The sequence below is a fragment of the Macaca thibetana genome, chromosome 10, assembly GCF_024542745.1.
Source record: "Macaca thibetana thibetana isolate TM-01 chromosome 10, ASM2454274v1, whole genome shotgun sequence".
Lineage (NCBI taxonomy): Eukaryota > Metazoa > Chordata > Mammalia > Primates > Cercopithecidae > Macaca > Macaca thibetana.
Window position 1 is genome coordinate 35,415,706 of NC_065587.1, and position 14,678 is coordinate 35,430,383.

Genomic DNA, 14,678 nt, shown 5'->3' on the forward strand with positions numbered 1-14,678 from the left:
TAGCATTTGCATTGTGATTGGGCTCATTCAAGCAAAGCTATCTTCATTAAGAAACTTTCTGTTCTACAGAGCATGTGCATTTTGATTTTACGCGTCCTCCAACTTAATTTTTGCTTATTTTAATAGAAAAAAAAAAACTGCCCCCAGCTGGGCACGGTGGCTCACACCTGTACTCCCAGCACTTTGGGAGCCTGAGGAAGAGGGATCACTTGAAACCAGAAGCTCAATCCTAGACTGGCCAACAAAGTGAAACCCCATCTCGACAAAAATACAAAAATCAGCCGAGTATGGTGGTGCATGCCTGTTATCCCAGCTACTCAGGAGGCGGAGGCATGAGCATGGCTTGAACTGGGGAGGCGGGGGTTGCAGTGAGCGGAGATCGCACCACTGCACTCCAGCCTGAGCAACAGAGCGAGACTGTCTCAAACAAACAGAATACACTCCTGGGTGGAGATCTAAGACACTAATGAGATATGCAACGTATGAACAAGCATGTACAACTACTGCACAAGTGCACCCAGAAGACCACTCAGAACTTGCTTACTAGCAACTCCTCTTCTCTCCTCCTCACTAATAATAATGTAAAACTCCCATAAGGGGGTTTCTCCAGTGACAATCCACGCTGTCTCCCTCTTATGAGCAGCCCGCCCTGGAATATCTCTCTCAGGGTGCACTGTATTCTGCACTTAACTTTCTACTTTTTTTCTTTTCAATAAATTATGCTGTACTTTTTTTCTTTGTGTCTCCTGTTTAAATTCTTATAAGAAGACAAGAACAGAGGTATCACATCAGCTGACAACACAGCAATAAGCCTCCTTCCTGTGGGCATAGCCCATGCAGAAAAGGAGAGTCGCATCACCTAGTGCTGGATCCAGAGATAGGTCACAATTTATCCTATACAGAAAGTTAAGGTAATAGAGGAGAGTCATATTAAATAGTTTCCGGGCCCAGGGATATATCACAATGGCACCTGTGAGCAGAGATCAGGCAGAATAATCACATAACCGGTGTGCTGGACACAGCAATAAGCCACCCTTTCATCTGTGGGCATGACCCAGGCAAGTAAGAAGAGTCACAGCATTTAGGTGCTTGCCACAGAGTTATGCAACAATCTCTCTTATGGAAAAAGCTCAGGTAAGAGAGAACACTCAAACCTCCAATGTGACTAATGTAGAAATATGTCGCAAGAAACTTTTTAGGCCGGGCCCGTGCAGGATCTTCTTATCTTCTAGATGTTAGGTCCAGGGATATGTCAGAATACCCAAAATACACAGGACTCAGTCAAAAAAGGAGAGTCAAATCACCTAGGTGCTGAGTCTAGACATATGTCACATCTCTTTTATGGGAAAATCTCAGGTAAAAGAGGAAGGTCACATCAAATAGTCGATAGGCCCAGAGACATGTCACATTGTCTCCTGCTTAAAAAGTTTAGGCCAAAGACACATATCACCTTGGCACTAGGCCTGTGTTTATATATAAACATTCAACCAGAGTTGAAATGGTGACTCATTTCTAAACTCAGCTCATAGGCAAGGGAGGACTCTCCTATCCTGACCTAGTTAATTGGAATGATGTTGACTCTCATACCCGGGCTTAATGCTACAGGTACAATCATGGGTCCCTACCATTAGGAAGGCCTTAAAGTTGATTGCAACTCTCATTCATATTGTATAGGGCCATTGGGTAGTACACAGAGCATGATAACTGGGCTGAGAACACAGGTGAGATTGTGACACTTTTATGCGCACCCAACCAACAGTAAATATTGTCATTCTCTCACATGAACACAGGTCAGTCTGCAGAGGAATTGAGGCTCTCATGCACAAACCCAGTCTGGTGTTGAGTTGGTTACCCATGAGCTTAGACCCAACATACAGGATATGTTGAATGTCATGCCTACAACTGAGACAGTTGTTGGATTGTTAATCTCATTCCTGTTCCATTCTGCAGGTTTCATTGTGAAATATCCCAGTGCCTAGCATCTGAGTGACCTGACGCTCTTGCAAGGACCCAGGCCACAGATAGGATATTAGCATATTGCTGGATCCAGCACCTTGAGGATGGAACTCTATTCTCCTTCCTTGGCACCGCCCACAGTGAGCATTTTGACATACTGCTAAACCTTGCACCCAGGTGATGTTAGTCTCCTCTTCTGCCTTGGCGCAGCCCACAGAAAGAATTATTATATATAGCTTGGCCTCACACCCAGGTTATGTGACTCTCTGGCTTGTGCACTGTGCATATGGGACACCGTGGTATATTGCTGGGTCCACTACCCAGGCAATGTAACTCCTCTGTCTGGCCCCTGCCTACAAGGGGCATTGTGACATATCTCTCTGCTCATCAGTCAGGTAATGTGATTCTCTTCTCCTGCCTGCTCCCTTTACACAGAAGGGATTGTGACATGTTGCTGGGCTTAGCACCAAGTTGATGTGAATCTTCTGCCTGGATCAAGTTCACAGAAGGCATTGTGACATACATCTGGGTCCATCACCTACTTGATTTGACCTACTTGATTTGACTCTCCTCTCTTACCTGAGCATTGCCCATAAGAGAGATTGTGACATATCCCTGGGCCAATACTAGGAGGATGTGACTCTTCTCCCTGCCGAGGTCATGCCCACAGAAGGAAGTGTGACTTATAACTGGGCACAGCACATGGGTGATGTGATTCTTCTGCCTGGTCCCTACCTGCAGGAGTCATTGTTAAATACCTCTGGGCCCATCATCTACACTATGTGACTCTCTACTTCTTCCTAGGGCCTGCTTACAGTAAGGATTGTGACATATTACTTTGCCCAGTACCTACATCATGTGACTTTTCTCTAATGTCTGGGCTCCATCTTGGAGATGAATGTGACACATAGCTAGGCCTAACCCCTAGGTTATGTAACTTCTCCTTTTTCAAAATCCTACCCAGCAGGGGCATTGAAACATCTCTCTGGGCACTTCACTTAGGTAATGTTACACTGTTGCCTGGAGCCTTCCCTCAGGGTATATTGTGACATATTGCTGGACCCAGTATCTATGTGATATTACTCTTCTTTCTTGCCTGGGCCCTGTATACATTGTGTATTGTAATATATGGCTGGATTCAATGACTAGGTGATGCAACTCTTATGCATAGGCCCTACCCACAGGGACATTATGACATTTCTTTAGTTCTGACTCTCCTCTTTTGCCTTAGCCCTGCCAAAAAGGGAGGCGGTGACACATAACTCGACCTAGCAACCAGCTGATATGAGTTTTCTCTTTTGCTTGCACCCAGCATATTTTGGGTATTGTGGCGTGTCATTTATCTCAAACCTGCAGGATGAAAGGCTCCTGCCTGAGCCCAGCCATCAGTAAAAATTGTCATTCTCCCACACATGAACACAGCCCATAACTGAGATTCTGAATCTCATGCCCAGAAGCAGTCAAAAGTTGGGAAAACTGGCTCTCATAAGTGGATATTGTCCACAAGTGGGTTTGTGATTCCCTGACCAAGATCCAAAACACTTGTGAGGCTGTGACTACACTAAGATAACTACGTATGTGACTCTCTTGCTTTGTCCCTGTCCTCAGGGAAGACTGTGACATATCCCGGACACAGACCCAGATGATGAGACTTTCCTGCTTGCTGACTACCCAAATGTGAGATTGTGATTTATATTTTGGCCTAGTACATAGGTGTGAAAATGACTTTCATACCTTAAACGAACCAATAGGAGAGATACTTTATCTCATAGCCAGGTTTTTAAAAAAGTGCAAAATTATGGGTCTTCTCTTACTATGAAGGTCAGAGAAAATAAACACTCTTGCATATCATGTAAAGCACTCAGATGGTACAGTGTCATCACAGGCCTCAGAACACAGGTGAGATTGTGTTCTTTGTATGCACACCCATCAATCATCAGGATTGTCATTCTTACAGAGGAACAGAGGTGATTGGGGAGGTCCTAAATCTCATACCTGAATGCAGTCCACAGTTGGAATTGTAACTATCATATGTCAACATCCAGTCACAGTTGGGATAGTGGCTTATTTCTGAACCCAGTTTATAGCCAAGTAAAGATCCTCTTCTCTGGATCCACCCAGCTGGAGAGAGATTGACTCTCATGCCTGGGCTTATAGCCACAGGTATGGGTCATAGGTTCATGTCAGCATGAAGACCTCAGAGTGGATTATGTCTCACTCATAGTGTACAAGGCCCTCAGGAGGTACATAGTGTCCTAACAGGGCCCAGCAGGCAGGTGAGATTGCAACACTCATGCACATTCTGGTGACAATAAAGGTTATTATCCTCAAAAATGAACACAACTGGCTGGGCGCGGTGGCTCACGCCTGTAATCCCAGCACTTTGGGAGGCCAAGGTGGGCGGATCATGAGGTCAGGAGTTCAAGACCATCCTGGCAAACATGGTGAAACCCGTCTCTCTACTATTTATTATTATTATTTTGAGATACTCTTGCTCTGTCTTCCAGGCTGGAGTGTAGTGGCACAATCTAGGCTCATTGCAATCTCCGCCTCCCAGGTTCAAGCAATTCTCCTGTCTCAGCCTCCTGAGTAGCTGAGACTACAGGCGCATGACAGCACACCCAGCTAATTTTTGTATTTTTAGTAGAGATGAGGTTTCACCATATTGGTCAGGCTGGTCTTGAACTCCTGACCTCAGGTGATCTACCCACCTCAGCCTCCCAAAGTGCTGGGATTATAGGCATGAGACACTGCACCTGGCCACCCTGTCTCTACTAAAAATATAAAAATTAGCTGGGCATGGTGGAGTGTACCTGTAATCTCAGCTACTTGGGAAACTGAGGCAGGAGAGTCACTTGAACCCAGCAGACAGAGGTTGCATTGAGCTGAGATTGCCCCACTGCACTCCAGTGTGGTGATAGAGTGAGACTCCATCTCAAGGGGGAAAAAAGGAAAAAAAATCGACTCTCATATATGGATCTTGTCCACAGGTGGGTTGGTGACTCTCAACCCAAGATTCATTACATCTGTGAGACTGTAACTCTCCTAAAGGGACACAGCCAGCCAGAGAAGGCTTATTTATGAATCCAGTTCACTGTTGAGATCGGGACTGGTGTACTTAGGCCCAACACACAAATTCTCAGACCTGGAATCTGGACATGTGTGATATTGTTCATCTCATCCCTGTAGCTTTCTGCAGGTTGGATTGTAACATACATCTCTGCCCAGCTCCTGAGTGTTTTAGCTCTGTTTCCTGTGCCCAGCTCACGAATGGGATTCTGATACATCACTGAAGCCAGAACCTAGGTGATGTGACTCTTATTTCTTGCCTTGGTGCTGCCCACAGGGGACATTGGGACATATCGCTTGGTCTTGCACGTAAGTAATGTAAGTTTTCTGTCTTGCATTAGTGCTACTCACAGGGGCATTGTGATGTATTGCTGGGCCCCACATCCAGGTTACGTGACTCTTCTGCCTGTGCCCTGTCCACAATGGCCATTGTGACATGTTGCTGCATCCAAAACCTAGATGCTCTACTTCTCCTTCCTGAGCTTTGCCTAAGGGGACATTGTGAAATATCTATGTGCCCATCACCCATATGATGTGACTCTCTTCTCCTGAGTAGTCCCTGCTTAAAGAAGGGGTTATGACATATTACTCTGCCCAGCACCTAGCTCATGTTACTCATCTTTTGTTTTTTAGGATTTGTTTGGAAGGAGACTGTGACACATTGGTTGGTCCAACTCCTAGGTGACATCACTCTTTTGACTTTGCCCTGCAAGCAGAAAGCATTGTGACACATTACTGGACCCAACACCAAAGTGAGCCTCCTGTCTGAACCCTGCCTATAGTAATTTGTAACATATGGCACTGTGACATGTCTCTCTGCCTGTCAACTATTTGACAAGTCTGTTCTTTTTTAACCAAGGCTTTACCCATAAGAGAGATTGTGACATAATTCTGAACCCAGAAAATAGGTGATGTTTCTTCTGTTTTTTGCTTGAGCCCCACATTGTGACATATTCCTGGTCCCAACACCTGAGGGAAGGGAATCTCCTGCCTGGGTCTTGCCTATAGGGAGCCTTGTGAAATATTTCTGTGTTCATCACCTTAAAGATGTGACCCACATCTTCTGCCTTGGCCATGTTCACAGAAGGGAGAATAAGTTACTGCTAGGCCCAGCACACAGTTCATGTGATTCTGCATCCTGGTCTCTCTCCAGAGGGGTCATTTTGATATATCTCTAGACCCATCACCTAGATGATGTGACACTCCTCTTCTCCCTGAGACCTATCTGTAGTGGAGATTGTGAAATACAGCCTGACACAGCACCTACATGATGGTACTCTCGCCTCATGCCTGGGTGCTGCCCACAGGGGTCATAGTGACTTATAGCTGGGTACAGTCTTCAGGTGGTGTAACTCTCCTCTATTTTTGGGTCCACACACGCAGGGCATTGCCACATAGCTCTGCTCCTCTGACTTAGGTGATGTAACTCTCCTGTCTGTTACCTCCTCTTAGGGGATATTGTGATATATTGCTGGGGCCAGAACTGAGTGATGTGGCCTTTTCTCTTGCCTGGGCCCTGCATACGTGGTGTATGGTGACATATGTCTAGGTTGAACACATAGGTGATGTAACTCTTCTGCATAGCATAGGTCTTGCCAACGAGGGTATTATGACATCATAACATATTGCTCAGCAAGATGATGTGGGTCTTCTGCCTGAATTCTGCCCACAAGCAGTATTGTGAGACATCTCTGAGCACATCCATCATTTGATGTGACTCTTCTCTCTTACCTGGGCTTTGCCCATAAAAAAGATTATAACATGTCTCTGGGCACACCACTTAGGTGATGTGATTCTCCACTTTGGCCTGAGTCATGCCCATGGAAAGAAGAGTAACCTCATTGACAGCAGCACACAGGTGATGTGAATCTTCTACCTGATTTCACCTCACAAAGGTTCTTGTGACACCTCTCTATTCCCAGAATTTAGATGATGTCACTTTCTTCTTCTTCCTGGGACCTGTCCCAAGTGCAGATTTTGGCCCAGGAAATATGTGATGTGACTCTCATCTTATGCCTGGGTCCTGCCCACTAGAGTGATTGTGACACATAGCTGGGCCAAGCTTCTAGGTTAAGTGACTCTCCTCTTCTTCCTGAGCCCTATCTACAGGTGGCATTATTAAATATCTCTGGGCACCTATAGAATCTGCATACCCAGAGGGCCCCCCAGGGGACAGCAATGGTTATACTATAATTATAGTGTATGAAGACGTTATTAAAGTCACAAAGGAAGTCCAGGTTGGATTGCAAGTGTTGTTGTTGTGGCCCCACTGGTAGCGACATAGCCATTCAGAAATGTTGGCAGGGACAGTTCTTCAAGGTAGTCCATTTCCTATGGCCTCTGGCAATTTGATGCATAGCCAACATTGACGGAGGTTGGCTTTTGTTGCAGCGGTGGCTACCCAGTTGATGAACTCATTCTCGGCCTCAGACATGATGATCCAGGTACTGATTACTAGCAGACAGGTTATTCTCTGTAGTAACAAAAATGGAGGGGGACATGATATTGTTTTTCGTCTTTAGGAAATTGTACTACCCCTTTATTTTCTGCTCCCATAGCTACAATGTCACCAGCCTTAGGGGTGACCTATGTCACCTATGTGATGGACGCTGTATCCATATTTTGGCTCCAGGATTTAAGTGTCCTGTACTAGTGGATCTGAATCTCCCAGTTATGTGTGTAGCCTCTGTTGAGGCAGAGATTTCCTCAGGGGTTAATTGTTAGTAAGGTACCACTGACAATTGACCAACCCGCATCTGTGGTCTTGTAGCAAAAGAATCTGGAGTGGTATTGTATAAAGTGAACTTTAACTGTCCCCGGTAATCACTATCAATTATACCACCATACATTACAATGTGTCTAATTGCCAGGCTTTAACGTGATGTAATCTATTCATCCACACTCAAGTTTGCATTTATGGTGGAAATTTTGGCCTGTCGATCTGCCTGCTGATTGAATAGTCTGTCAAGAGAAAGCAGAGATGCATGAGCATCAATATGGAAAACAGTGATAATGGTAGTGTGCACCAGGATTCAGATATTTTCCCAGTAGTGTTTTCTCCAGACCTCTTTATTCCCAATTAACCATTTGTTTCATTGCCATTCGGGCATCTGGGTAGTAAGACCATTTGCTACTGAACAAGAGTCAGTATACAAGTAACAAATCCCTCTGGCCTCCTCCTGAATAGCTTGGAGGACGGCTACTAGTTCAGCCAGCTGGCTGCTTCCACCCCTGCCTTCACCAGAAATGTTTATGTTTTTAACAGGATTATAAGCCACAGCCTCCCATCATTGGGTCCCATCAATGTATTTGGCAGAACCATCAGTAAACCAAGTGTGTTTCTGATACTCTGGGCTTAGTTCTTTAAAGGATTTGCCTCATTGGGCAGGGGAGGTTTCCTTCCATATCTCTGCAGGACTTGCTCGGTGGTTTCCTGAGTTGGCAGGTTTTTCACATCTTCAGTAAACATGATACCCCTTTTTGTTCCAGCTTAGCATGGTCTTGTACTTACCATTTCCATTGTACGTACCATTTCCATTCACTTTCTTGAGTGTACCCTATCCAATGAGTTTTGAGAGAGCTCATGACTCAAGTCATAATAGGAATTTTGGGCCTCATAGAAACATCATGATTAAAACAAAGGTGTTCTGTTTCCTGTAAAGTCCAGTAGCAGGCCAACAGCTGCTCCTCAAAGAGAGTATAAGTTGTGCCAGCCTCAGGCAGCTTCTGGGTCTAAAACCCCAGAGGCACTCTCTTCCCATTTTGTTTCTGCCTAAGGTTAGCATGTTGATCTAGGACAGTTACTTGCAGTTCTACTGGCCAATCCCGTGAGGGCCATAGATCTAGGGCCAATTGCTCTGCTTGTTTGGCTTGTTGAAAAGCCATGCTCTCTTTCTCTCTCCACTGAAAGTCATAGCATTTTCTAGTGACTGCATGTGGAGGTTGTAAAATGTTACCCAAGTGGGGAATATGATGTCTCCAGAATGCAAACAAGCCAACAAAATTTTGAACCTCTTTTTCAGTGGTAAGGTTGCAAATTCTAGTATTTTAGCCTTAGCCTTTGGTAAAATGGACTGTTTCCCTGTATTCTATAGGATGTTAAGAAACTTTACAGTTTGTGCAGGTCCTTGAATTTTACTAGGGTTAACTTCCCATCTTTGAGATAGGATTTGGGTTTTTACCCACTCTAAGCCCCGACTAGTTCTTCAGTTTTACCCTGACTGGGCCACTCAGACAGCTGCTTTTTTCAGCAATAGGCTAATAGCTGTGATCCTGGTCAGTCAAAATGTAGGCCCAGCATTGTGCCAGGGCCAGTCTGGAAGTCATATTAGCATTTTCATTTTCCGGCTTACATTTCTCTTGTAGCAACCAGTCCCTATCTTGACACATTAACTTATAAGCAGTAACCAACCACCATCCATACTGGGAAATTCCCTCAGCATTCCATTTACCAACTAGGATTCCCTGCAGCACCTCACACACAGCCAGTAGTTCAAAATGCACTAACTTAGATTTCCAATTTTGGCAAAGGCCAGTTCCCTTGGACCATTCAATGACCAAGGGAGAGAACTGGGGGAGTTTCTATCCCAGGATATGGGAAGTCCCCAAGCTTTCAGTCTGGTCCCTGCAACCAAAAAATGGCATTCTTTCACTTTCGGATCCTGTTCGTGACGCCAAAAAATGTTCTGTGAGGGAAACGTGCAACAGAAGAAAAGACACACACATGCAATACCTTTAAGGGTAAACAAACTTTATCCCACGTAAATGGCAATGCAGATATAATCAGCAAATGATACAACAAGCAAATTGCAATTGCAAGGGGAGAAGGGAAAAGAGATACATATATTTATACTCGCCAGACTATGGAGGATTCACCACTAGACTGGGAAGCAACAGCCTGGGCTCCAGAAGTGGCCACTTGTCCGTGCACAGATGAGGAGATATCTCATGAAGCTTTGGTGCAGTCTGGAACCCTAGGTCTTTTTGTAATGAGTTATTTGACATGAAGTCCAGTCAGGAGGGTCCTTCATGACTGGACTCAAAAAATACAAAAAAGTCAACTTGTTTCTTGTAATTGTCTATTGTTTGTCAATAGCTACCATGTAGGAATAAATTGAAATAAAGATTTATCCGAAACAGCACTGGATGAACGCCTCAAGAGTCTCACACAACCTGTTCCAGGACTTGGTGACCGTTGTTCATGTCCATGTTCAATTGAGTTAAAATTTAATATTTACCTTTTACTCCACAAATTGTCAAAAATTAATTCCTTCAAATGCAGGAAATTATGTAACTACTCACAAACTAAACTTCTCAACCAAAAGTCATAAATTGAGTACAGAGATTTAAAAGAAAAGAAAAGAAAATCTAACTACATCTGTGTACAGGAGACCTTATTTATTTATTTATTTATTTACTTACTTACTTATTTTAGAGACATGGTATTACTTTGTTTCCCAGGCTGGTCGCAAACTCCTGGGCTCAAGTGATCCTCCCACTTCAATCCCCTAAAATGCTAGGATTACAGATATAAGCCATCATACTATATAGTAACAAAAACAGACTAAAAGTGGCAAGATGCAGCAAAAAAATTTTATGCAAATCATAACCAAATGAGGACAGACTATGTCACAATTATATTATGAAAAATACTTTTTAAATAACTGTCTTAGTTTATAAAATGTACTATAAATTAAAACTGTCAAAGAAAATAAAGGACAAAATAATAAAATAGTTTATTCACTGGAAACCTATGAAAATTATGTACATTTATATAATTGTGTGTATGTATCTAATTATGTATACACAAACACATATATACACCTCACATGAGGATTTTAAAATATGTTAGTAATATCTTGACAGAACATAAGCAAAAAACAGCAATATACTGAATACAATATTTTAATACACGAGTTCTGTAATTAATAATAAGCCAGATAGAATATTAAAAAGAAAACAGAGTACATGAAAATACTGTAAAGCAGTTAGATGTAACAGATGCATAGAGACCACTCTACACAACAACAAAACTCACAATCTTCTCAAAAGTTCATAAAACATTGTCCTAAAAATAACTATTAGGCCAAAAAACAATTTTTAACAGAATTTTTAAAAACTTGAACGTTACAGAAAACCCTTCAAAAGCTCATTGAATCCAGGAGCTGGTTTTTTGAAAACATCAACAAAATAGACCTCTCTAGCAGGACTAATAAAGAAGAAAAGAGAGAAAAATCAAATAGATGCAATAAAAAACTATTATAAACACCTATAAGAAAATAAACTGGAAAATCGAGAAGAAATGGATAAATTCCTGGACACATACACCCCTCCAAGGCTAAACGAGGAAGAAGTTGAATCTCTGAATAGATCAATAACAGATTCTGAAATTGAGGCAATAATTAATAGCCTATCAACCAAAAAAAGTCCAGGACCAGATGGATTCACAGCTGAATTCTACCAGAGGTACAAAGAGGAGCTGGTACCATTCCTTCAGAAACTATTCCAATCAATAGAAAAAGAGGAGTCTTCCCTAACTCATTTTATGAGGCCAGCATCATCCTGACACCAAAGCCTGGCACAACAAAAAAGAGATAATTTTAGGCCAATATCCCTGATGAACATCGATGCAAACATCCTCAATAAAATACTGGCAAATCGAATCCAGCAGCACATCAAAAAGCTTATCCACCACAATCAAGTCGGCTTAATCCCTGGGATTCAAGGCTGGTTCAACATACTCAAATCAATAAACACAATCCATCACATAAACAGAACCAACAACAAAAACCACATGATTATCTCAACAGATGCAGAAAAGGCCTTTGACAAAATTCAACAGCCTTTCATGCTAAAAACTGTAAATAAACTAGGTATTGATGGAACCTATCTCAAAATAATAAGAGCTATTTATGACAAACCCACAGCCAATATCATACAGAATGGGCAAAAACTGAAAGAATTCCCTTTGAAAATTAGCACAAGACTAGGTTGCTCTCTCTCACCACTCCCATTCAACATAGTGTTGGAAGTCCTGGCCAGGACAATCAGGCAAGAGAAAGAAATAAAGGGTGTTCAGTTAGGAAAAAAAGGAAGCCAAATTGTCCCTGTTTGCAGATGGCATGATTGTATATTTAGAAAACCCCGTCGTCTCAGCCCAAAATCTCCTAAAGCTGATAAGCAACTTCAGCAAAGTCTCAGGATACAAAATCAATGTGCAAAAATCACAAGCATTCTTATACACAAATAACAGACAAACAGAGAGCCAAATGATGAGTGAACTCCCATTTGCTATTGCTTGAAAGAGAATAAAATACCTAGGAATCCAACTTACAGGGGGTATGAAGGACCTCTTCAAGGAGAGCTACAAACCACTGCTCAGTGAAATAAAAGCAGACACAAACAAATGGAAGAACATTCCATGCTCATGGATAGGAAGAATCAATATCGTGAAAATGACCATACTGCCCAAGATAATTTATAGATTAAATGTTATCCCCATCAAGCTACCACTGACTTTCTTCACAGGATTGGAAAAAACTACTTTGAAGTTCATATGGAACCATAAAAGAGCCTGCATAGCCAAGACAATCCTAAGCAAAAAGAACAAAGCTGGAGGCATCACATGACCTGACTTCAAACTATACTACAAGGCTACAGTAACCAAAACAGCATGGTACTGGTACCAAAACAGATACATAGACCAGTGGAATGGAACAGAGGCCTCAGAAATAACACCACACATCTACAACCATCTGATCTTTGACAAACCTGACAAAAAAAATCAATGGGGAAAGGATTCCTTATTCAATAAATGTTGCTGGGGGAAAACAGGCTAGCCAAATGCAGAAAACGGAAACTGGATTTCTTCCTTATGCTGTATACAAAAATTAACTCAAGATGGATTAAAGACTTAAATGTAAGATGTAAAACCATAAAAACCTAGAAGAAAACGTAGGCAATGACCATTCAGGACATAGCCATGGGCAAAGACTTCATGATTAAAACACAAAAAGCAATGACAACAAATGCCAAAACAGACAAATGAAATCTAATTAAGCTCAAGAGCTTCTGCACAGCAAACAAAACTATCATCAGAGTGAACAGGTAACCTACAGGATGGGAGAAAAATTTTGCAATCTACCTATCTGCCCAAAGGTTAATATCCAGAATCTACAAAGAACTTAAACAAATTTACAAGAAAAAACAAACAATCCCATCAAAAAGTGGGCAAAGGATATGAACAGACACTTTTCAAAAGAAGACATTTATGTACCCAACAGACATATGAAAAATTGCTCATCATTGGTCATCAGAGAAATGCAAATCAAAACCACAATGAGATACCATCTTATGCCGGTTAGAATGGGGATCATTAAAAAGTCAGGAAACAACAGATGCTGGAGAGGATGTGGAAAAATAGAAAAGCTTTTACACTGTGGGTGGGAGTGTAAATTAGTTCAACCATTGTGGAAGACAGTGTGGCAACTCCTCAAGAATCTACAACCAGAAATACGATTTGACCCAGCAATCCCATTACTGGGCATATAACCAAAGGATTATAAATCATGCTACTATAAAGACATATGCACACATATGTTTATTGCAGCACTATGCACAATAACAAAGTCTTGGAACCAACCCAAATGTTCATCAATGATAAACTGGATTAAGAAATTGTGGTGCATATACACCATGGAATACTACACAGCCTTAAAAAAAGGATGAGTTCATGTCCTTTTCAGGGACATGGATGAAGGTGGAAACCATCATTCTTAACAAACTATCAGAAGGTCAGAAAACCAAACATCGCATGTTTTCACTCATAGGTGGGAGTTGAACAATGAGAACACGTGGACATAGGGCGGGGAACGTCAAACACTGGGGCCTGTTTGGGAGTGGGAATCTATGGAAGGAATAGCATTAGGAGAAACAGCTAATGTAAATGATGAGTTAATGGATGCAGCAAACCAACATGGCACACGTATACCTATGTAACAAACCTGCACATTCTGCACATTTACCCTAGACCTTAAAGTATAAGATAATATTGAATGTTGCATGCTATAATTTCTGGCCAAAATGTATTAAACTAGACATCAATAACAGAAGAAAATTCATGACGTTCATAAATACATGAAAATTAAACAATTTACTCTTCAACATGCTTTTGTTCAAGAGTTAGAAAACTTAATATTTTAAACTTGTCCATAATGCCCAAAGTGACCTACAGATTTAACACAATCCCTATGAAATTCTTAATTTTATTTTTGACAGAAACAGAAAATGTGACTCCCCAAAGTATACAGAATTTCAAGGGATCACAGAAAAATGATGGAAGCATTACAATTCCTGATTTCAAAACAAGTTATAAATCTACAGTAATCAAAATAGTTTGTTACTGGCATAAAAACAGACAACTAGACTAATAAAACAACGCAAAATGATGTAAACTCTCACATATTTATTGTAGCTTCGCTTACAAAAATCAATAGGTTAAAGCAATCCATACTTCCTTTAACTAATGAATGAATTAATACAATTTGTAATATAAAAACAATAGAATATTACTCAGTTTTTGAAAAGCAGAAAACCTTTTATATACAATAAAAATACAATCTTGATGACATTATGTTAATAAACTAAGCCAGCTA